Source organism: Callospermophilus lateralis, chromosome 1 (assembly GCF_048772815.1).
Source record: "Callospermophilus lateralis isolate mCalLat2 chromosome 1, mCalLat2.hap1, whole genome shotgun sequence".
In the NCBI taxonomy this organism is placed as follows: Eukaryota; Metazoa; Chordata; class Mammalia; order Rodentia; family Sciuridae; genus Callospermophilus; species Callospermophilus lateralis.
In genome coordinates, this window is record NC_135305.1 from 142,763,716 (window position 1) to 142,776,348 (window position 12,633).

The window sequence follows — 12,633 nt, forward strand, 5'->3', positions numbered from 1 at the left end:
GTCAGAACAGTGGCACATTAAATGAATATGTAATTTAATCTTGGGATAAGAAATTGAAAGATGATCAGTACTGTGGGATGATTTGGGACATAATGCTTTACTCTACTGTTCAATACAGGTTCTAGAACCCCTTTCACCTACACATGGATGGAGTTGGGGGACAGAAAGCTGAGCTGGAAGACAACATTTTATTTGTCTTTTTTTTCACCTAGATTGTAAGATAAATGAACAGACAAGTCCCTCAGCCTGCTGCACTGACCACAGACAAGCAAAAGCAATAACCATTTAAGTGATCAGCAGGCAGGCACGGTCAGGTCATTACTGGGCAAAGAGTTCAGAGAACAGAAGTTCATAGGTTAGTTGCCAGTGTCAGCTCCACCTTCAGTCATAATCCTTTGGAAAGGATGGACACACATACTGTGCCTTCGAATTTTAGTAGCCACTGCACCTCACACACCATTGGGTTCAATAGAGTACTCGAGAACTGAAGTGGCTGGTGCCAACATGTAAGATATTTGTACGGTGTGCAGATCAACCCAGCCTCTGGCCCTGGAGGGACAATCACAGCATTAGTGTGAGGAGTTCCTTTTGGCAGGACAGAGGTTGGTATTTGTCTGATCAAAGGCATCCTTTTGCAATCCTTTTATTTTTTGTACCAACATTTAGGGTCAGCTGGAGAAGAGTACTCAGGGTCACTTCACAGAGAAAAGGAACAGCCCCAGTTATGATCCTTGGAGCAGCCTGGGCTGCTGCCAAAAGAGAAAAGGCAAGGTCTGGTGATTTAATGTGGGCACCTCTGCAGGTGTCATTCAGAATCAGAAGTTTCATCAACTACATCTTCTTCAGTTTTCCCAATACAGTGACACATCATGGATGTACCTTGTTCTCAAATTTTTATTAAGGATGGATAAAATAAACATTCTATAATTTTAACTCAGTTTGAACATTTTTCCCTTTCTGCTGCAGGTACCAGTATTTGCCTCAATTCTTCAATGGCCCTCTATAGTTTACTTTGCTCTATCCTGAGCACTTTCCACAGTGATTAGTACATCTAAATCTTCATGTATATACTCCCAATTCAGTTTGCTCTATTTTGTTCCTCCTTCTCTTTATCTTTGAGACTTTGCCTCAGGCCATTGTTTTACCTCCCTTTTCTGCCTCAAGCTCTTTAGCTGTAAATCCTCTGGTGCCAAAGATCCTACTAAGAAAATTAAAATCTAAATATTTAAATTTTTTAAATTTGTTTACACAAATAGAGCACAGCTTTTCATTTCTTTGGTTGTAGATGATGCAGAGTCACTCCATTCATTAAATCATACCATACAAAGGGTAGTAATGTCTTTCTCATTCCACCATCTCATCCCCACACACCCTCCCCTCCACCTCCTCTCCTCTGCTCAATCCAAAATGTTCCATTCTTCTCTTGACTCTCCTTCAGAATGTTATAGACCTGATCCACTTATCAGAAAAAAATATTTGGCCTTTGGCTTTCTGGGATTGACTTATTCTGTTCCATGATATTCCCAACTCTCTCCACTTATCTGACAATGCTATAATTTCATTCTTCTTTAAGGCTGAGTAATATTCCATTCTGGAAATGTACTACAGTTTGTTTATACATTCAAATGTTGAAGGGCATCAGGATTGTTTCCATGGTTTAGCTACTGTGAATTCAGCTGCTATGAACAGTGATATCACTGCATCACTAGGGTGTGATTTTAAGTCTTTGGTGTATACATCTAAGAGTGGGAATGCTGTGTAAAATGGTGATTCCATTAAAAGTTTTCTAAGGAATCTCCAATCTGCTTTCCAAAGTGGTCACACCATTTTGGAGTCGCTAAAATCAGAATATTCTCCTACAGACACATTTAGTTTCTCTCATAACTGAACAATAGGCCCCAAATAATCAGAAAATTTTGCAATCCTCTTATTTTTGTACCGGCATTTAATGTGTGTGCATGACTTTATGTGCTCTGCTAATTCCTTTATCTGCAGCTGCTGAGGTGGTTGAAGATCCCTCAGAATTTAGACAGGATGCTTAAGAGCTGCTTGTCCTTCACCAACTGCATCAGGTTATCTGGGATTACCATTTCCCCTGACCATATTCCAGTCTCCACAGACCACATTACCCTATGCCTTGGCATTAGTGCCAGAAAGAAGGTATGGGTGGGGGTAACTCTGAGAACTGTCTGCTGAGGACCCAGTGTACCTCTCTGCACTGGCTCCTGCTCTAGGCACAGAGCTGAGGACCACAGAGGCTTCTATATGAGCTACAGTGAATGTTGATGAATGTGTATGTATTCCAGTGTGAGGAGACACTGTGACATGCCACAGTGGTTCTGGTCCCCAGCTGTATGGACAAACATATCCTCTCTATATATGCTAATAGAGGACTTGGTGATAGGAGACAAAATCTGCTATTTAGGGAAAGACCCCTAGGAGATTCCTAATGCAGACCATGGCATTTGGGAACTGTCATGTCACCTGTTGTAGAGAATTATACGCCTTTTGAAGAACAGCTCATGGTGCAAAGCCTGTTGCTGGTAGGTACAAAATAACACCAGTCATCACTTGAATATGAAGCCAGAACTGTGTAATTTGCCAGTGAGAAGGTCAAGGAGGCTTAGCATCATGGATAATTTGCATCTGGGAAGGAGCAAGAGCAGGGCTCCCTCCCAGTACTCTGCATGGGCATATGGTAAAGGCCCCATGTTTCCGACTTTCCAGCACCAGACACTATCCCAGGAGTTCCATGTGTATGTCCTATGGGAGGAGGTGAGGCTTTGGGTAAAAGGTGAGCGTGACACTGCTGCTACCTGATGATTCTGGTCCAAAAATGTCTAATAAAACCATGAAAGCTGATTATGCAAAGTCTCCTAACCACATTAAATTACAGAAGCATGCATAATTATTTTAATAATGTTATATAACCCACTATAGTAAAGAAGTATCATTTCCACAAAGATAAGATGAACACTTATTTGTGATATAATGTATATACTTTTTCTCATGTCATTTCTTTAAAAAAGGTTTTATATATTTATATTACATGTCAATTTGGACAGTAAAATTTTCTCAGAAATGTTTGATCTTTTTCTATTTTCTCATTTACATTTTTAAGGTAGATTTACTTAACCAAATAACTGAAGCCGGATTGGTAATTTTCTAACCACTGAGTTGTTAACAGAAATAATATTCACCCTTTGATATTTGAAGCCAGATATGTAAATGTGATTTGTGTTTATTAGAATAAATTCAACTTTGAAGAAATTGGATGTTTGTTTCAAAACTACTCTTTGACCAACTATCTTATGAAAGTCCATAATTTAAGTAGTATACTAATATAACACTTCTAAATCTATATAGTATAATTGTTTAAAATTTGTATTTCTTATTTTTAGATGTACATGACAGTAGAGTGGTTTTGGATATATATATATATATATATATATATATATATATATATATATATATGGAACATAATTTATCATTCTTGTGGTTTTACATGATTCAGAGTTACACTGGTAGTGTATTCATATAGAGAGACAGAAGTTATATAAATAATCTAATTTGGGAGTATAAAAAAGCAGTCCTTTCACTGTTCAATGTTACAAGCTTCTTCTATTTTCACATTTATTTTCACAGAAATGCAGTTGATTTTAAGTGACTGTTTTCATCATCACGGTTTTACTATAAAGAAAATAAACTCTCTGTTTGCAAAGTCATGAAGGTATTTTGATGCCAGGTCATAATCACCAAAGAGTGACCTGAGAAGGAAATGATCCTGATGATGAGGTGGATCTTAATTCAATTTGTGTATCTCAGGTGGTTTCCTTCCCTATAAACACGTTTTCCCAAACAGCTCATGAACAAAAAGTCCAGCTTTCATGAAGAGAGAGTATTCATGTGGTTATGACAACATATTTCCACTCACAGAGGTGACCTGCCTATAGCCAGGTGGCAACAGCAGAACCCAACCCTGAGTTCTAATATGAGGTTATCTCCTATGGGAAGAGGCCAGGTTCCTCAGAGCAGATTGATGACACTAGGTCCTTTCATCATGGCAGACTGACATTAGTTCTCAGTGAAACATGCATTTACCCTCGAGGGAGCTTGTTTTCCTTGCCTGCAGTGCTTCTGCCAAAACTGTTATCCATGTACTTAGTGAACACCTTAACCACCCTGGTGATATTCAACATGGGTCTTCTGAACACAATGCTTATGTCACACCCAATAAAGGACAGTAATCAAGCCATATTCCTGCCATTACTACTCTTACATTTCCCCAACATTCTAAAACACCAGGTCTGACAAAAAGGTTGACTGGCTTTTGAGGAGCCAAAGATGAATCTTGGTGAGTGGTTACACCCATATCCAATACATAATGATGTTTGTGGCATATGCAGAATTCCTGAAGCTGGAATTAGGGCCTGGGACTGGGAATGACTCCACACACTAGTGACTCACTAGCACAATATTTGATTCCCATTTCAGTAATTCAACCCTATTATTGATCTAGTGCAGAGGACTTAGTTCTAAACACAGGACACAAGAATGACTGCTCTAACCTGGGTTTAAGCCTCCCTTTTGCTACTCATGACAAGGAATCATTAGACCAGTTTGGGGCTATTGGGTCATGATTGGTCCTGATAATCAGGGGAATTAGTTTGCCATTGCTGACTCAAAATAAGGAGGCAATGCATAGAAAGAAGCATGTTCTCTAGTACTTCCTTGGACTGCACTTAAGGTCAGAATACCAACACAATCCAACTCAGCAGGGCTATTGGTGCACCTATGTTGTATGAAGTGATGATTTGTGCCTTCCACCTGGCACTACTAGCTAGAGATCTATATTAGCCAAAGCATTTTTTTTTGGTGGTCAAGGGAATTAGAATACAGACGTAAGAAATCACCAATTAGAATTCTATGGAAAAATATTTTAATGTGAATATATTTGAATATGTTTTCCTTCCTCTGTCTGATTCTAGTGTCAACTAACATAGGTGTGTTAAAAATATGTAACTATCCAAGCCTGGTGTCACATGCCTGTAATCCCAGCTGCTTGGTAGACTGAAGCAGGAGGATCATGTTATCAAAGAAGACTCAAGAATAGCTTAGTGCCTTGCTATTCAGTGAGACCCTGTCTCTAAATAAAACACAAGATAAGGTTGGGGATGTGACTCAGTGGCCCATTGCTCCTGATTTCAATCCCTGGTTCAAAAGGGAAAAAAAAGTTAACATTTTATTTCAATATTTAATTTACAGGAGATCATAGGTGGAGGACAATGAACATATTTGAGCTCAAAAAATGTATTTTCTTGTTTAAAAAAGATGCACATTTTTTGGGGTGGTAGTTTGGTGGATCATCTTATTACATGAAGCCTGGATATCATAATTATGTTTAGGTGGAGACTGAGTGATCATGGAAGTGGCAATGAGTTTCTGGTTGACACACGTGGAATATGGTGCCATGTTTAGTTTAAAATGTGATAGTTTTAGTGTATTTCTCAAAATTGATCACATGTATATTTCTGGTAGTAGAAGGAACGCTTCTGTTGTACAAGCCATGGAGGCTAGAAGTGAATCACTGCAATCTTGTGACTCATGCCTGCATATGTGTATCTGTTAGGCCACTACATAGAGAGGAGGGGTCAGGTTGTTTACATGTCCTTGGATTCACCTCCAGCATGGTTCTGATGCTTCAACTGTTTCATAACCCAGAATAACTAGGACATATGGCTCAATTTTCATTATAAAAATGCAAGGAATGAGTGGTACTAGATGGAGCATCAGGATATTTACCATGGAGTTTATTATCCCAGAGCAGCTTTCTGAGGATACAATGGCCTTCCTGGTCCATTACTAGTCAGGTATGTTGTTGCTGTGATCAAAATCTGACAAGAAAAAATGAGAGGAGGAATTTTCTTTTTTGTCTCAGGATTTGAGATTTGTCAGTTCATACATGGCCATCTCAATTGCTGATTTTAAACTGAGGCAGAATATTGTGGCTGAATGACATAGAGAAGAAAAGCATCTTGAATCATGACAATCAGGAAGCAGGGAGACCTCTGTCTCCCAGAGAAACCAGGAACAAAATAGAAACCCCAAAGTCTCATCCCCAGACAACCTCATTCAGCCACAGTCTGCCTGCATATAGTTACCATCTATATCATTGGAGTTAACCACTGATTAGTTTACACCTCACAACCTTTTCATTTTTTCCTCTCAAGATTCTTGCATTGCCTCCCCCATGATATTTATGGCACACCCTATATCCAAACCCTAAGAGTCCCTGAGTGCCTTTGTGGGACATCTTTCTTCATTGATTTCTCTCCTCAAATGCACAGCACAGCCGGGCTTTCTGAGACCACTCTCGCTTCATCTCTAGATTTTGGAGGTAAGTGTGTGTTTGGTCAACATGGAAGTTATGAATCCTCTGGGCATCTTATTAATGGGAAGCCACTCAAAATAGCTATGGGGACAAAAGATGAGACTGAGGAGTTGGAGGTTCAGCATTCAACTTTCTTCAAGCTGCTTTGGGCAAAATATCACCATTGACTTCCCTGACCACTGGTTACAGTCACTTTCCAGGTTTTGAATCCTTTGCCACTTTTCCAATTCTTCTGAGCTGTTTTTTTTTTTTTTTTTTTTTTTTAATTGCGTCTAGTTCTGATGGGCTGCTGCCCTTTCATATTCCTGTCCAAAAGCAGGGCAGCTCCCTGCTGAGAGACCACTGATGACAAGTGACTCAGCATAAGGTCACCATAGACCCTCACATTCCTCATGGTCCTATTAGTATCTCCCACATGGACTTTGGTTTCATCTTTGGCATTTAATTTAATATTTCTGTTCTTGTTTACATGCTTTTATGTATTTCACGTGTTATACATTGTTTACTTAATCAACTGACTACATTTATGTATTTACCACCAATTTTAGTCTCAAACATTGTGTTTGACACATCTCATTCTGCAATGTACAATAAGTGGCCACATTTATTCTTATTTTTTTAATCTTCCATGCTTTATGTGACATGTAAAAAAGCACTACAATCCAGTCCTGACAGACAAAACAAATTAAGGTACCTTATTTTCTGTGAAGTTCATCAGTATCACAGTTTCCATGGCTGAGCTTTAAAAAATGAATTCTCAAGTATTCCTCAAGCAGAGAGGATCCTGCCTCTGAACTAAGGTGAATTCCAGGTTTAGGGCTATGAACTGAGGCAGATGAGAGTTAGTGTCAATCTGAGATTCTCCTCAGGGAGCCTGTCCATTTTTCATGCAGGGAGAAGTGACCAAGTGCCCCCTTCCCTCATGCAAGACCACATAGGAAATTCTTCCTGAGAAAGGTATGTATGGCTGGAGGTGGGAGGAAATGCCAGAGAAGACTGTGCAGGCAACTTTGGAAGACCCTAGGATAGAGAAGCCTTACCATGGATGACTTCTGGACAGTGATAAAAAGTCCCCTGAGATTAGCAGGAGGCACATGCAGTCATGCTGGGAGAAGGAAATAGACCCGAGGAGCCGCATATTCTCACACTGTGCTCCCTCCTACAGCATCTGAAGCTTAGTATGTTCTCCCTTACAAAATTCAACCAGTGTGGTCTGCCATGCTTACACATACAATCAGCCTCCTTCAGTGCATTTCCCTGGTGAGGTCTTCTTTGTCCCTTGGCTATTTCCAGTGTCCTGGGGGGTGATCCTGTGTTAGTCTGACCCTCAGAATATCACTGCAATGTCACTGCAACCCCAGACACAGATTAAAAACTCCTGATGTCCATTCAGGGACTACAGTTGGACTCCTCCTTTTCACCCCAAGGCTGGCCTCACTCCTGAACTCTGTGCAACCAAAGCTTCTCTCCTGGATTCCTCTGAATGCCCTTCCACTGACACTTGCTGGTTGAGGATTCACAGAGTGGAAGCCCCTCTCCTGAGGACCCCAAATCTTCTGTCCCTGTAGAGCCTATTGTCAGTATGTCTAGCCTCACTCTGTGCCAGTTGTGCCAAAATGTACCCTGTCCTGTGTCTCTGATTGGTGGCATTGACAGTGCATGGGAAGTCATGGCAGGTCACGTTCATGTCAACAGGTGCCTTGTTTCTGTTAGAAGAGAATCTGCCAAACCCAAGCCTATCTCCCCACATGCAATAGTGTACAGAAATTGTGTGAAAGTTTGTGTGGATGCAGGCTTCTTAGGTATTGAGAAACCAAGACTCATGTGTTCCATTTAATGTCATCACAGATAATGACAGACTTCTGCCAATGTGCTGATTTCTACATATATTTTACCCCTTTTTTTTAGGTTCCTCACTGCTCCACTAGCAGCTTCCATTGTGATTTGTTTATTTTCCCCCATCATGCCACTTTTGTTACCTTTCATGTCCTTTTATTAATTTTTGAAATTTATTTTTATAGTGGTTTCTATGTGCTTTACATCAATACCAACATAGTTTGCAATGATGCTGCCTGAGTTGTATTGTCATGTTCCCTCTCCTCCCACCCTCATGTATTCCTTCTTGTTTATGATGCTGTTGTCATAAGTATGATGTGCATACTGGCATTCTTGTGTTCATTTCCATTATTGATTCAAACTATGAACTTTATTTCTCCTGTCTTTAATTCACATGGTAATATGTTAGAAACTAAATTACAAAACTATATCATTGTTAGGATTTATGATCAGCTATGCAAGTACCTTTAGCAGAGATATTAATTCTTCAGGTTCTCAAGTTCCCATTTCTTACCCTTCTTAAGTTTTAGGACTCCCCTCAGTATTGCATGCTGGGCAGGACTACCAGAACCCCAAATGAGCTCTGTAACTCTCCCATTTGTGGTTGTCAGCTCTTTTTCACTGTGACCATTATACCTGACAGGAAAAAGTTAGAGAAGGGCACATTAATTTTTGGCTGGTGGCTTCTCAAGTCTCCATGAGCTTCTGAGTCTATCACAAAAACAGCATGGTAGAAGGGCATGGTGGAATATGCAGAAGAATAAAACTAGACCATTATTTCTCACATTGCATAAAAATCAACTGAAAATATATCAAAGAGAAATGGTGAGCCATGTCTGAGCATGTGAAACAGCAGCAGCAGTCTAGGCCACAAGGAAAACAGGTGTGGAGCCTGCCTGGGTGCCATCAGGGCAGGACAAGATCTCTGAGCAGGTGCCATTGCCATTGCCTTTGCACTGCCCCCACACTTCCATGGAAAAGGAAGAATAGTCATGGCGGTGTTGCTCAGGAGATGCAGCTTGCATGAACAGGGCATGTTCTACTCTTAAAGGAGCAGGTCTCTGTGGTGTGTGGGCAGGTGTGCATAATGAATCTTCAGCACCAGGCCTGCTGTCAGCTCTGCAGCCGCCATGGGCATGGCTGGCCCTAGTCACCCGCTGAGCATCTGGGACCAGGCCTTCTGTCATGAGGGCAAGCTGGTCTCTGCCACTGGAAGCTGTGGTGGTGGGCTCCTGAACATAGGTGGTGGGAGCAGCCCTGCAGGCAGATTCGCATGGGCATGGCTCCAGGCAAGTTGGCGAGCCTAGCTCTGCTTGTTGCCTCAGATCTGGCTCCTGCTGGGCTTTGTGCTGGCCTCACAGGCTTGTTCTTCTCTGTGCTTCAGAGCTACAACCAGTGGGATCCGTGGGTCAGTTGTGACATAGCAGACTGGAGGACTGTGGGCACAGCAAAAGGACCCAGGCCTGCAGGGCACAGGAAGATGTCTGTGAGGCACAAGGCTTTTCCCAGTTGGTGGCCTCATATGACAGGAACCTCCTCTTTGTGGGAGTAATGACCACCCAGAAATACTTCAGACTCCTGCTGTGTCCACCTTCAGAACATGACCTAAGACAATTCTTGGGATAGTGGAGTTTTTCTCTACTGAGGGTTCAGACACATCTGTACCAATTCCAGAAGTGCCACTGTGGGGTGTGGATGGCACTTACCCACCCCAGAAGACTTTTATGATGCTTAAGTATATGCATGAGCACCACTTAGACAGTGATCTGGAAGCAGATGATGATCTTTATATCAAAGGAGATTATCTGAAGAGATTTCTGAGGAGCTTGAATATCAGTGAGCCCCTGTTTCTCAGGCAGACAGGACTGAGCTCTACAGAAGTGTTTTGGGTCTTGTGAGATGCATCAGCTTTTTCTTAAAATGAGAATTCTGAAAAGAACAAGAAGGGGTACATCTGAGAACTCCATTACAGTAAGATTCTCCAAGCTATCACATTTAACCTGAACAAAAACCAAAGCTACCAGCATAAACTGCATAGCTACATTCTCAGTCAGCAAATTGCAGAGCCGCATCATCACACAATACAGTTCCAATGAGAAATCATCCTAATGAGCAAATACAGCAACACCGAGATGCATAAAGAGGACCAACATCTGGGAATCCTTGCTTCCTTCCTGAGGTTTCAGTCCTGCCATCAAGAGGAAATTCTGCAATGGGAATTTCTGACTGGGTAGAATTTATATTTGGCTGTGGAGAGTTAGCAAACCTGCACCCCCCCCCCCCAAAAAAAAGGAATGAACTCAGCCTAGATGGAAGCCTTGGGTGACATCTTCATGTAGGTTGTGGAAATGATCAAGGCCACCACCAAGACCTAGGAATGCATCATGGATAAGTAGATCCTGTCTGGCTATCATCTTGTGGTGAATCCCATGTATGGGGCAGAGTACATTCTGAACCTGCTCCTTCTACACAGGAAGTATAAAGGCAAGAAGATGTCAGTTCCAGTGAGGAGGCATGCAGACCTATAGCAGATTTTCAGCAAGATCCAGTTTGTGGAGCATTAGGAACTAGACACTCAGGAGCTGGCCAACAGAATCTGAAAACCTATTCTTCCTCTCTAGTTCCTTGAATAAGCTTCTTCCTTTCCAGTTCCCTGGATCCAAGAACAAATGCAAAGAGCCCAAAGATTAAAATGTCATATACTGGATATTTTGACATGTTTATGAGGTTTCTGGGAAACTTGGGGAAGACATGTCCCACCCCAAATCAGAACACCAAAGTGGTTGTACTACATTTTAATTCTGACTCCAACCCTGATAAGGCTAAACTAGTAGAACAGATGAGAGATTATAGCAGTAAGTACCCTAAAAGTGATATGAAGATTTTGCCTGTGTCTGTAGAATTTTCAATTGTTCTGGCCCTCAGGGTGGGATGTTCTCAATTACTAACAAATCTTTGCACTTCTTCTGTGAAATTGACTGCTGTTTACCATGGAACTCCTGCAACAGTGTTGAGCAAATACAGTTTGGGGCCAACAAACACATTCCCCAATCATCTTTAGACAGTGTGATTGAAACATTATTTATGGTGAGAAAGTTACCATGGAAAACCATTTTTCCTTTTACTCAAAAAAAAAAAAAAACTGGCTTCTAAATAAGCTGTGTTTTTGACATTACTGGTACTTAAAGGGATATCTTGCCCAAGTGGGTGGCAATTTCCATTCTCATCTGGGGATGAAGGATCTGGAAATCTTCAGCAATGTTCTCCAAGCAGGTTTGAAGATGTTCAGAAGCCAGGATGTAGGAATAGTGCATGTCCAGCACCCTGTCTTTCATGAACCCTAATCTGGATTCCCAAAGAATACAAAATGTGTTTGTGGTCCAAAGCATCATCACATGATTCCATGCAGCAATTAGCTGAAATGTGACTGGAGAAAAATAATCCAAGTTACAGTCAAAGCAGCCAGTCAACTCCGCTGGCCAAAACATTTTTAATTATCTATTTAGAAAAATTTTAGTTAGATCAGCTATTAAAGTCCATGCAAGGATTCAATTTCTAAGTGATTTTCTTACATAAGACTCCTTTAATATTCAGCTTTGTGAACAAAATTGTGATTAGTGTTTGCCTTTGAATACGTATTCCTTTGAACATTATGTAGCAGAAATGTTTTGGATGATTTGAAATGTCTTGGATGAAAAAAAAAAATCTCTTGAATGCCTTCCAGGTCCCTTCTCTACAGTCCTATGACAAAAAAAATGAACATTCTCATGAAGTATTACTGTAACAAAAAGATACAAAACACTGTAACATTCTTTTTTTTAAATATTGCTCAGTTTTGTCTCTTTTTACAAGTTGTTTTAATGTCATCTCAAGTTCTAGTGCAGGAAGTTGAGCAGCAAGTGCATGCAACTGATGTTGCGGTCTGGTCTTATGGCAGTGTTGAGATGGTGAAACCTTTAAGATCTGAGGATTGTGGAAGGTCTTCAGTCATAGATGGTGTACCCTTCAAAAGGAAAATGGAGTCCTCATTTCTCTCTCTCTCTTCCTCTTTTCCTTACCTGCCTTGAGGTGGGATGATCCTCTCTACCGCGTGCTACCCAACATGATCGACTTCCTTACTTCAGGGCCAAAGTGATGGGGTCAACTAATCATGGACCAAAACATTCATACCTGAGAGGCAGAAAAGATCTTTTATCCATTTAAGTTGATTATTTCTGGTGTTTGTTAGAATGATGGAAAGCTAACACTGCAGGAATGCAGAACCAGAGTTTTATCCCTGCATCCCTCTTCCTGTAACCACCCGTGCAGCCTTCCACTGAATGTCCAGCCTTCTTTGCTGGTCAATATTGGACTGTTCATGTCAGGTTGCATTCTACACATTAGATGGAGAGATTAAAGTTAAAGAA

General features: G+C 41.0%; 2 pseudogenes; one reads left to right on the plus strand and one right to left on the minus strand.

Moving 5' to 3' along the window:
• Positions 1-449: 449 nt before the first annotated feature.
• On the minus strand, positions 450-2,090 carry LOC143642035 (KH domain-containing RNA-binding protein QKI-like; annotated as a pseudogene).
• A 7,322-nt stretch (positions 2,091-9,412) lies between these two features.
• On the plus strand, positions 9,413-11,744 carry LOC143399253 (chondroitin sulfate synthase 1 pseudogene; annotated as a pseudogene).
• The last annotated feature ends 889 nt before the right edge of the window (positions 11,745-12,633 follow it).